At 34.6% G+C, this 12,453-nt stretch overlaps 1 protein-coding gene across 1 annotated transcript in view; it reads left to right on the forward strand.

Moving 5' to 3' along the window:
- Nucleotides 1-2,340: 2,340 nt before the first annotated feature.
- LOC148308712 (uncharacterized) overlaps nucleotides 2,341-12,453 on the forward strand; it is a 49,370-nt gene continuing 39,257 nt past the window's right edge. The window contains exon 1 of the mRNA XM_088261274.1: nucleotides 2,341-2,497. The gene's annotated coding sequence lies outside the window, so the exon portion shown is untranslated. The remainder of the gene's footprint in view (nucleotides 2,498-12,453) is intronic.

Here is a 12,453-nt window from a genome sequence, read left to right on the forward strand (position 1 = left end):
GTTTTTCAAACCCGTATCAGCACCCAGTGGTGCATAAGGCACTGCATCGTATTCACGCAACGTTATATTGATCGTTACTTACGTGATGGCAAGACTGAAGATGGACTTCAGGGACCAGTCCAGGGTTTTATTAAATAAATATTAAATTTCAAATATTTTATTTATTGTTTCGGCATTGACTTTGTGGCGAGACATGCTGAAATTGTAAATGAGAACACTTGTTTTTTACCACTTGAGATATATTTATTTATATTATTTTTTGACATCTCAAGAAGAATATGGAACTCTGAGCATTCACTAGAATTTCACTAGATACATCTATAGTGATATGAAAGAAGCTTTTTACTGAGCAGAAACTATTTAATTTGTGTGTGAGGTCTGAATCCTGGATTATAACTTCACACAAAAACGCTAGATTTAAACAAAAATTGAAATTTGTTTTAGCTTTTAATTTGACCAGAAAAATTATTGAGTTTGAGTAGTATGGTTGTCAATCATGGGTAGAATTGGATTAATATAAAAAATAACTCCTAATTGGAGATAATCCAGATAATATGTGAACAAGGATATGGACACACTCAAAATGTTTGAAATATTTTGTTTTATGGGTATCCTTTCTTAAAATGGTCAACGCACGCTCCTGATATGTATGTATGTATGCAGTGGTGGAATTCAGCCGGTTCGCACAGGTTTGCTAGAACCGGTGCCTAAATTTTTTAGAGTTCGCCGATACGGTCCTTAACCCTTTGTTTCACAATATTCCGATAAAAAATATTAAAAGTATGAAAAAAAATTGTGATAAGTTATTGCACTTAGTAAAAAGAATAGCGTGAAAGATATACGCTTCAGCATTTGGAGCATTCTCAGTTGCTATGTGAATGTTTTGTTTATGTGCTGAATAAAAAACAAATAAATTAATAAATTTAAAAAAAAAAAATATATAGGGGAGGGGGTAGGTATAGTTCATACCGCTCAGTCCTTTCAACGTCATATATAAAAAAAAACTTGATTTTTTAAAGATAACATAAAATTTATTCAAAATAAATATCAAGCCACTTATTGAACTTTTTTTACTGTGGAACAGATCTTTTAAGGTGAAACCTGAATGTTTTTTCTCCATTTGAAAAATTATTTATTGATTATATTTTTTTTAAAAAATTAAACAATTCATTTTCTTCAAAATGCAAAAACAACACTTTCTACCCTGTAGCGGGTAAATATTAAGTTTAAAATATGCCGTTTTTGCTGGGATATAGTATATTTTCTGGATATTCCGAAAACATGCACAACTGAAAATTGACTATTTTTGATAATGACGTTGTTGAAAGGAGTGAGCGATATCTGACCTTCTTGTACAAGTCAGATAAATGGTGATAGCCTTTTTCTGAGTTACACAAAAAACCATGGTGTGCATTTAGCATTACCATAAGTCTTGATAACGATGGTGTGAGTGTTCATGGTTGACCTCTGATGCAGTTATGCGACTAGTTTGTCGAGAATCATGAAGTATAAAATGAGAAGAAGAAAAAACTATTAAGGCTCAGTTTTCGTTAAGTCGCAACATAATTTTCTCTACCTTTATTAACTTTCAAAAACTCATTTCTTTTTCACAAGAAATACTATTTTTTTTTTCAAAACAAAAACAGTCTTTCGAAAAAAAAAATATTACGTCAAATGTTACCTGAGTTTAAAAAAATATAATTTGCAATTTGACGAACACTAAGCCTTAAGTACGTTATGAAAGCAGACTGAATGCAGTCGAAATGCGATTTCTCAGACGAACGTGCGGGAAATCTATGTATGATAGATGTTCTAATGGTGAAATAAGGAAGGAATGCAAAGCTGTGATAAGCATTATCGATAAAATTAAGAAAGGTATGTTGAGATGGTTTGGACATGTGGAACGAATGAGTGAGGAAAGATCGGTAAGAGAAATTTATGAGGCGAATGTAGTTATAATAATAAAAGGAGCAGAGTAAGACCGAGAAAAACTTGGTATGTTTGAAAGATAGAGTAGAATAAAATAACAATTACTTATGTAGTTTTTTTCCGCAAGAATTTTATTTGACCAGTAACCGTGTTTCGATCTGTTGCACAGTAAAAAGTTCAATAAGTGGCTTGATATTTATTTTTAATACATTGTATTATATTTTTAAACTTAAAAAACAATCTTCTGAAAAACTAAGTTTTTTATATATGACGTTGTTGAAAGGAGTGAGCGATGTGTCTTAAAAGGGGTGGAATTATAATACTAACGTCCGAACACAGATGGCGCGCGCTGGCTTAGTTTTCACGAAGCTTTCCGTAGCGCCGCGCAAAGCGACTAGGGTTTGCGTTTTCAGTACGGAGTGAGTCGTCGGCGCGGGTAGATGCCGATTCGTGTTTCGTATTCTACATCGCACGTGCTTTGTGTTTGTTTTTATGGATTTTTCACAATTACAGTGAACTACTGAACGGTTTTCGCCGTCGGATCTATGGACTGACACGTAACAAATCGGTGAGTTTTTTGCGTCTTGAAAAAATTGACATTTTATTGGTTGGTCACTCAAATGTCATATTATGTAGTATAACGTACGTACTCAGAAACGTTACAATACAATATTTCAGTTTGAAGGGCTTTATAAGGAAAAAATATGTGTCTTTTTTAGATATTTCTTATCGGATTTCTGGGATGTCTACATTATAATATCCCTTTACTCAGTTATAGGATTCAAAATTTGCAAGAACCGGTTCGCCTTTTAGGTGCTACCCCTACCCCCCGCCCTAAAAAATTAGTTTTTACATTTATTCATTTATTTGTTTTTTACTCTGCACACACATCTCTCACTCCTTTCAAGAACGTCATAAATAAAAAACTCGATTTTTCAGGAGAACGTTTTTAGTAGTTTAAAAATATAATACAATGTATTAAAAATAAATATCAAGCCACTTATTGAACTTTTTACTGTACAACAGATCTCTTTAGGTAAAACCTGAAGGTTTTTTCTCCATTTGAAAGATATTAAGTATATTTAAAAAAAATATTAAACAATACCCTTTCTTCAAAATACCCTTTCAATACCCTTTCTTGCAAAAACAACACTTTCTGCCCTGTAGCGGGTAAATATTAAGTTAAAAATATGCCGCCTTTGCTGGGATACAGTACATTTTCTGGGCATTCCGAAAACATGCACAACTGAAAATTGACGATTTTTGAAATATGACGTTCTTGAAAGGAGTGAGCGACATAAGCATGAATAAAAAAATACACAAATGCATAATACAATTTATATAAGACCACCGATAACTTCTTTAACTCGATATATCATATTCTGATTCCTGTGACCTGTGACCCACATCTGCACCCAATGGTGAATAGGGCTGGAAAAACACTTTATGGAAATATATGTGTGTTAGAAATTAGATATATTTTCTCATTGCTTTCCCTTAAGCATGCTTCTTACCATATGTTTTTTTAAATGCCTATTTACTGTACCTTTTATCGCTTTATTTATGAAATTTCGCCCTTTCTTATTTGTTTTTCAGTTTTGTTAACCTTAAGGGCATTTGTGCACTACATGAAATTTTACATCGTTACGATGATTGGCTTGGATTGGCTTGTGCTTTTGTCCATATTTCTTCGGATCGCTGCTCTAGATCGGTGCGTGAACACGTTGCGCGTAAATTCGATCACGTTAAACTGTCGTAGTCGCTTTTAATTTTCAAAACCGGACTGCCGGACGGTAAAATTCCGTGTAGTGCACAGGCTGCCTAAGGCCCAGCATTTATTAAGTCGCAACTTTATTTTCTCTAAATCCAGGTAACATTTTACGTAAATGATGTTTTTCTTACAAGAAAACAACGTTTGCATTAAAGATAAGTTTTTCTTCGAAATATTTATATGGTTTTGAAAAGAAAAGAGTTTTTGAAAGGTAAAGAGTTAAAAAATAAATAAAAAAAACATCCATTTAAATAATTATTTTTTTTAATTGAGCGTCAGCACACGACCAGCCCTGAGCGTGGCTGAACGCATTCTCATTTGGACGCTTGAGACAAGCTTGAGATCTTAGCCTTAATCCCATGTCCCAAAATGAGTAACGGAAATTACTAATCGGGAATATTATATATGCGACTTGTGTATATAATATGTTTCAATAAATAAATAAATGGATGAGGGTTGGATACAGCAGGGAATGATCTGATTAATATTTATTTTGCATTTCTCGTCACAAGATCAAACATTCAACGATAATTTGCGTGATGACGCATGCCCTAATCACTAGGCTGCGACTACGTTTTGCGGACTATTTTTTAAAACTGAATATTCTCAAACAGCATAATTTTATTATAAATTAATTTTATAATATTCTTATTAAACTTGAGTAATAAACCTTTATTTTACAGAGATATTGAAAATAATATACTTAGTTAATCTTTAAATAATCATTTAAAAATAAATAAATAAATAATAGTCAATAAAGTCTTTTCGTTGACTAGGTCGAATTTCAAATTACGTATATTATTTTTGGATATTAAAAGCATTCTTAACTTTGGTATGGTATTAAACCACTCTCCTTATCTTTCATAGTTCACTTTGTGTAACACCATTTAAAAAAATACTATTTATGGTATAAATTATATCTGGAGATCATAATTTCAATAAATCAACGGGTATAGAAATTTTAGATGTAACTAGTCTTCGTTGAGATAATCTAGAAAAATAAGAAATAAGAAAAGCAGTTAATAAAGTCTTAGCCATAATTAATAACCAATTAAATTTAACTACAAGTCCGTTTTGAAAATTATTCCCATCGTGATTCATTTGTTTTTTCTCTCTCTCTCTCTTTCAAATTTTAGTTTTGTATAAATGTCAGACCGTAATAACTCTGCATTTGTCCTGATGATGGAATGATTGTTCCGAAACCAGCAGTCACGAAGAAGTGTTTTTTAAAGTGGTATTACACAAAGTGAACGATGAATGATAAGGAGATTGTTATGTATGTGTAAATACACTTATTACAAGCATACAGTATCGAACAGATTAATTGAAAACTTTTTTTTTCGTATTTCCAACATCCTTTAAAAAAATGTTTTGGGGGTGTTCCTCGTATTATGGACCAGGGCTGCTTCTTCTGTGACTGAGATGTTGAATAGGGAGAAGTATCACCCAATTCTACCGGAAAAGATACACTACCAGAGATACAAAAACGAAGGTCAAATGGTAATGGAATATTTCAGCAGGATTTAACTCCCTGCCACAAATCCAAAAAAAATGATGAAATTCTTCACACAAAAACAATGAACTGTATTGGACTGGTCAAGAATTTTGCCAGACATAAATCTAATTGAAAATCTATCGGCAATCTGTAAGAATCGGCTCTCCAAAATTGATTGCACTAAGGTGAACAGCTAATTTTGCCTATAATTCAGGTATGAATGGCATCCACGTGCCAAAACCTTAAAGAATAGATGTCAAGAAGAGTAAAATCTTTGATTGAGCCCAAATGAGATATTTAAAATATTAATTTGTGATATTAATATACTAATAAACAAAAGATTTTACAAAACTTTTTACGAAAATGCAACAAAAAATTTTTTTTTTCCAACATTTTGAATGTGTCCAAATACTAGTTCATAAATCTGGATTATCTCCAATTATAGGAGTTTTTTCATTGTATTTTTCAAAAAATAAAATTGGTTTATGTATATAGAACTTCCAAGAATTTGAGTAATGTGGTTGTCAATAATGGGTAGAATTGGTGAATGTTACACGTGTGTAAAGTGATCACTTAAACCAACCTATGACGGTCGTCAGCCCCGTAAATGCCGAGTCTTTCATATTCTTCTTCATCTTTGATGAGATGTCAAAAAATAATATTAAAAAAAGTTTTGTTTCAATTGATCTGTTCGACACTGTAGGTATATGTGTATAATACACGCAAACGTACGCTCAAACTTCTCGACAGAACTGTAAGCAAAATACACATTTTTGTTCTCCGTACAGTTCTGCGAGAGTTAATACGGTGTGTCGGATAAATATTTACTTACCGTACAAACTTCCCGATCCGTCAATTTAATATCAATAATTTATGCAAACGTCTACGGAAACATTCGCCATTTTATTGGGTTTATTATTGTAGCTACACTGCGGTGCGCGGTGGAGGGCGAACCACATATCGCTCACTCCTTTCAACAACGTCATATATCAAAATACTTGATTTTTCAAGAGATCGTTAAAGTTTAATAAAATGTATTAAAAATAAATATCAAGCCACTTTTTGAACTTTTTACCAAGCAACACATATTTTTAGGTAAAACCTGAATGTTTTTTCTCCATTTGAAAAATATTTTGTACATTTAAAAAAATTATTAAACAATACCCTTTCTTCAAAATGCAAAAACAACACTTTCTGCCCTGTAGTGGGTAAATATTAAATTAAAAATATGCCGCTTTTGCTGGGATATAGTAAATTTTCTGGGTCTTCCGAAAACATGCACAACTGAAAATTGTCGATTTTTGATATATGACGTTGTTGAAAGGAGTGAGCGATATCGCTTAACATGCATGGATATTGTTTGTATATATTTTTTACGTAATGTGGTGTATGTTTGTATGTATATTATAAAACGGCTATTCGGCGAAGATGTTTCTTTAGTTATGCTTGATAACGTTACAAAGTTTTCGAGATTTTCTGAACAAATTTGTATTTAAAAAAATAAACTTTTTTGCTGATACTTTGTCACATTTTGTTGACTTTATAAAAAAAATTGTATTGTTTATTAACAACATTTTGAGTGTGTCCATATACTCGTTCACAAATCTGGATTATCTCCAATTATAGGAGTTATTTTTCAAATTATTTTTTGACATCTCAACATAGATGAAGAAGAATATGGATCTCTGGGCATTTATGGGCCTTACTACCATCATAGGCTGGTTTAAGCGATCACTTTACACACGTGTAACATTCACCAATTCTATTGCCTACCCCAGCGGGAAGCAGCATACTGGTTAGTCAGTTAGTAAGCTAGTATTTTTGAAATGTAAATACACATCAAACAAAACACAAACCTCTTTTGGTCAAAAATACTTAAATTATTATTTTATGATAGATACATTGCCAAACGTTATATGATAGATGTTCGAATGGTGAAGTAAGGAAAGAATACAAGGCTGAGATAAGCATCATCGAAAAAATTAAGAAAGGTGTGTTTAGATGATTTGGGCATGTGAATCGAATGAGTGAAGAATGGATAGTTTAACAAGTTTACTAGGCGAATGTGGTTGGTAATAGAAGCAGAGGAAGACCGAGGAAAAACTTGGCATGATTAAGTATTTCAAATACTTGAATGTGGTCAGGTCAGGAGTCGGAATAATCGGCGGGTATGTGTGAGAACATTACGTTTTGTCCGCCTCCGCAGTGTGATGGTCAGCAGGCTCGGCTACCGTTCTGGAGGTCCCGGGTTCGATTACCAAGGAGGGGGAGGGGTCAAATAAATATAAGTGATGTTTTCTCTCTTCAATACATATTCAATACATATTACCCAGGACTGGTACCTGAAGCGGTGGGCTGATCACCTTTCCTTATGCGTTAACGATCAACATAACACTTTGTTTATATGATGCAGTGCCCTATGTACCATTGGGGTGTGGATAAGGGTTAGAAAAAGAATGTATGAGAATATGTTTGAATGTGCAAAAGGCGAAGATTGTGTGCGAAGACATATTGGTGTGGCGTTCTATTCTCTCCTCCTACCCCTGCGGGAAAGCGGTATCCTGGCTGACCAGTTAGTTGAATAAATAAATGAAAATGTCGCGATGGTGTAAGTTTTCGTCTGAATATAAACACTGTGAATATATGTCTGAATTTATACAGGATGGCACAAAATGAATCACCCTATCGGAAGATGTTATAATTTTTTTCAAATGGCGTCGTACGTCAATCATATTTGACATTTGTGAACTAGACAGCTGCAGTATACAAACATATTGATAAAACGGGCACAAAAATGCATCAATACTGTTGGCAGCCACTTGACGTATATCATCTTTTTATCTTTACATTAAAAATTAAGGTCCAAATAACGATTTTAGTCACTCAAAACCGTTTTTTTTATTTAGTAAAACAGTTATTCGAAAACAAAATTGGATGATTAATTTTGCGCCACCGGAATCTGTTTGTGTACTACAGCTGTCTAGTTCACAAATCGCTCACTCCTTTCAAGAACGTCATAAATAAAAAGTCGTCAATTTTCAGTTGTGCATGTTTTCGGAATGTCCAGAAAATGTGCTATATCCCAGAAAAAGAGGCATATTTTTAACTTAATATTTACGCGCTATAAATGTTGTTTTTGCATTTTGAATAAAATGTATTGTTTATTTTTTTTATAAATCCTTAATATTATTCAATTGGAAAAAATTCTTCAGGTTTTACCTAAAAATATCTTTTGCACAATAAAAAGTTCAATAAGTGGCTTGATATTTATTTTTAAAACATTGTGCTATATTCTTAAACTTTAAAAACGTTCTCCTGAAAAATCATTTTTTTTGATTTATGACGTTCTTGAAAGGAGTGAGCGAAATGTCGAATATGATTGACGTACGACGCCATTAAAAAAAAAAGCATTTTCCGATAGAGTGATCAATTTTGTGCCACCCTGTACGCACAAGGTTGAGCCCGCCTGTGACTTATCAATACAACCTAACATTATCAACTAGTTGCCTGGAAAGATAATAAATCATTTTGAAGGGTCTTTAAAAAATGCAAATGCATTATTCTAAAATGCGTCTCTTGCATTGTACTAGAAAAGAAAGACGTCATTGTAACGATTTCCTATCCGTTGTAAAACATATGCTCTTTTAAAGTGCATTATTTATGTCTTTATGATAAAATACAGCACAGAATCCCGATAATCTGTGATCCCAAAAACTCAGTGTAGGTACATTATTGTTATTTGTAATTATTTTATTATTTATTTTATTTTATTTATTCGCGAATTGTACAGCTTACATATAAAAAAAGATATAATAAACAATAGTTACATTAACAATAATAAACATTACATTACATTAACAAAAAATAGTTACATTAATAAAAATAAACCCAATTAAATAATTCCACATTTATGTTATAATAACTATGAAAAACACCAAGAGATAAAAAAGGGTATGGTATAAAAAAATTGAAAAATATTAGAGTGTAAAATCACTAATATTTATTTTCAACACCCCTGGGAATCGAATCCGAGATTTCCAGCACGGTAGTTAAACACGCTGACTATTACACTACGGAGGCGGACAGTTTAAAAAAAAAAATGTTTTTGAGATTTTTAATATTTTCATCGCTACTATATTGTGAAATGAAACATGAGGAATTAGTGCTGGTTTTATTTTTTCCATTTAATCAGACCATCCACAGCACTACGTGCCCGATTACATCAATTGATTAATAATAACTCCACTGTGATTATAGTCAGAATCTTATATGAAAGGGAAAATAGGATGGATTTTCAAAGGTCAAATGACGTTATTCTAAGTGTCCATGACGTTATTCTAAGGTCCATGACGTTAGTCTAAGTGTCAAATTGCTACTTTTCTAAAACTAACTAAGTTACCATCACGCTGCTTCAGGTTCAAGAAAAGTATTTAAGGTGGTATGGACATAATACCACGCATTTTCAAATAAATATTTGGCAATCCTTTTTTTTGTTAATTACCTAACGCCCAAGTGACTCTGAAATCTAGCTACGGCTTATGCAACACCGTTTATCATGTCCCTACTCAGGCTTCAACTTTATGAGTTTCATAGCCTATGCCTACTCGTGAGTGGATTTACTCTTTATGTTTAAAGTTACTATAGTTTCATGTAATTTATGAGTGAAAATTCTAGGCAAAAACATTCGCTATTAGGCAATCCAACGCTGTGTAAACTATTTATTCTAAATGCCGAGTCTTTATTGATGGCAATTCATCAGTGAAAATAAATGTTACGTTTCATTGATCGCCATGCTCTGATTCCTGCCGCGATACACTAGTGGATAGTGGAGATGGTCCATTCTGGATTATCAGTATATTGCCATAATAATATCTACTACTAAAGGGTCCGCCAAATAACTTTTTTTTTTTGAAAATGCTATAAGTGCTATCGAGTGTAGCTTCGGCTGTGTGGCACGTAGCGCCGTCCTGTTGAAACCAAATGTTGCCAATATCCTCCTCTTCAATTTTTGTGAACAAAAATCCGTTCAACATGGCCCGATAACGATCGCCATTGACTGTAACGGCCACTCCTTGCTCATTTTCAAAGAAAAATGGCCCAATTATGCCTCTGGACCAAAATCCGCACCAAACAGTGACTCGTTTTGGGTGTACCGGCTTTTCAATGTATGCGTGCGGGTTTTCTGTGCCCCAAATACGACAATTTTGCTTGTTTACATACCCGCCAAGATCAAAATGAGCTTCATCCGAAAAGATGATTTTTTTGGCAAAATCGGCATCTTCTGTAAGTCGATCGCAGGCCCACTCAGCGAAGCGAAAACGCATTGGATGGTCAGTTGGCTTCAACTCCTGAACCAATTGGACTTTGTATGGCGTCATACCAAGGTCTTTATGCAAAATTCGTCTCAATGATGTCTCCGAAATGTTCAATTGTTGAGAACGACGGTGAATTGATGTTGATGGCGCTTCACGCACACTTTCTGCCACAACATCGATATTCTCGGGTGTACGCACTGTTTTTGGCTTTTCACGCTTTGGTTTATCGATGAGGATGCCAGTTTCTTTCACTTTTTTCACAAGATAACGAACATACGGAGCTGACGGTGCTTCTCTTCTTCCAAAAACCGTACGCAATTTTCGCACACATTCTGCAACATTACCATGATTTTCAAAGTAATGTCGCAATATTTCCCAGCGTTGTTCAAGCGTATACACAACCATATTCGCTCAGCGGAAGGATAAAACTAATTATCTGTCAAATCAGACATGAGCTAAGTGTTACCATTCACGAAATAAGCACTAGTTGAAAAAAAAAACTTTAGATGGCGGACCCTATACTACCAACAAGCCATTTCTCCGCAGGGGTAGGCAGAGAGGATGGAACGCCACACTCTTCTGTCCTCACATAAACTCCTTACTCGAAAAGTGACAAAGTCTTAGCTAAGTTTACATAATCAACTTCTTCTTCTTCTTCTTATTGTAGGCCTTACGGCCTGTTTTTAAGAGGGATTAGCCTCCTGCGACGTCGATTCCCAGCTATCTGCCCATCTCTTTGGTGGTCTGCCCGGGAGTCGTCTACCATGGGGTTGGCCGTACAATGCGATATGGGGGAGTCTGGATGGTTCCATTCTCCTCACATGCGCATACCATTGTCTTCTTCGTTGCCTTCCCCACCTAACGACATCTTCGATCTCGCATATTTCCCTGATCTTGGCATTTCTCAGTCTATCTCGAAGACTCTTGCCTGTTATGCTTCTCAGAGTCTTCATTTCTGACACTCTAAGCGTGTTTTTTGTGGCAGCGGTGTCTGCTCTACTTTGGATTGCATACGTCATGATGGGTCGGACACAAGTTTTGTATATCTTGATCTTGCTGCCGATCTTCATCTCAGGGTTTTTCCATATAGCATTTTTCAGGCATCCTGAGATGGCTGCAGCTTTGTTCACTTGCCCCATCACTTCGTATCGCAGATCCGTCTGAGCACATAGGTCCACACCCAGGTATTTAAACTTTTCCACCTGCTCTACCAAGACGCCGTCCACAGTCACGCTACATCCCACTGGGGTGCGAGAGAACACCATACTCTTGGTCTTTTTTAGCGGATATAGCCATATTGAATTTTTGACTAGCAAGGTGTATAATCAACTTCTACTACCATAATGCCATTCCCCCGCAGGGGTAGGCAGAGACGATGTAACGTCCTCACTCATTTCAACATATCAAAATAATCCATATTCATCGTTAACGAATTTTGATGAACGATAAATATACTTAGTATAAATTCTATAAACACTCCTCTCCCCAACTGAAGCGGAACCTATTATACGTGATCAATTGACAACTGACAGTCTCGATGAAAAGAATATTGTGTAATAGGAAGGAAGGAAGTAGCGAGTAGCGATAGAGCGGGGAACACACCTCAGGCCAGTGATCGGCAAACCAATTAGTCAGCAGAACAAATGTGTCGCCTACTTTCAAAATCCGCCAGATCCATGTAAGTCGATTTTCCAAAAAAAAATTTAAAAAAAAAAATGTTTTTAGTAAATGTTTTTGGTAAAATTTTATCGACGTGCATTTTACGATAGTCCCGTATCAAGGTACATTAAGTCCCGTGGTCTGGGGTCAAATTGTTGCTTACGTTTTTATGTCGAGAAGTACTCAATACTTCGAATGCGAGGCTGAGATAAGCATTATCGATAAAAAAATTAAAAATGTGTGTTGGGGCAGTTTGGGCATGTGAATCGAACGAGTGAAAAAGG

This window comes from Brachycentrus maculatus, unplaced genomic scaffold (assembly GCF_059751285.1).
Source record: "Brachycentrus maculatus isolate JH-2025_06_01 unplaced genomic scaffold, ASM5975128v1 h1tg000152l, whole genome shotgun sequence".
In the NCBI taxonomy this organism is placed as follows: domain Eukaryota; kingdom Metazoa; phylum Arthropoda; class Insecta; order Trichoptera; family Brachycentridae; genus Brachycentrus; species Brachycentrus maculatus.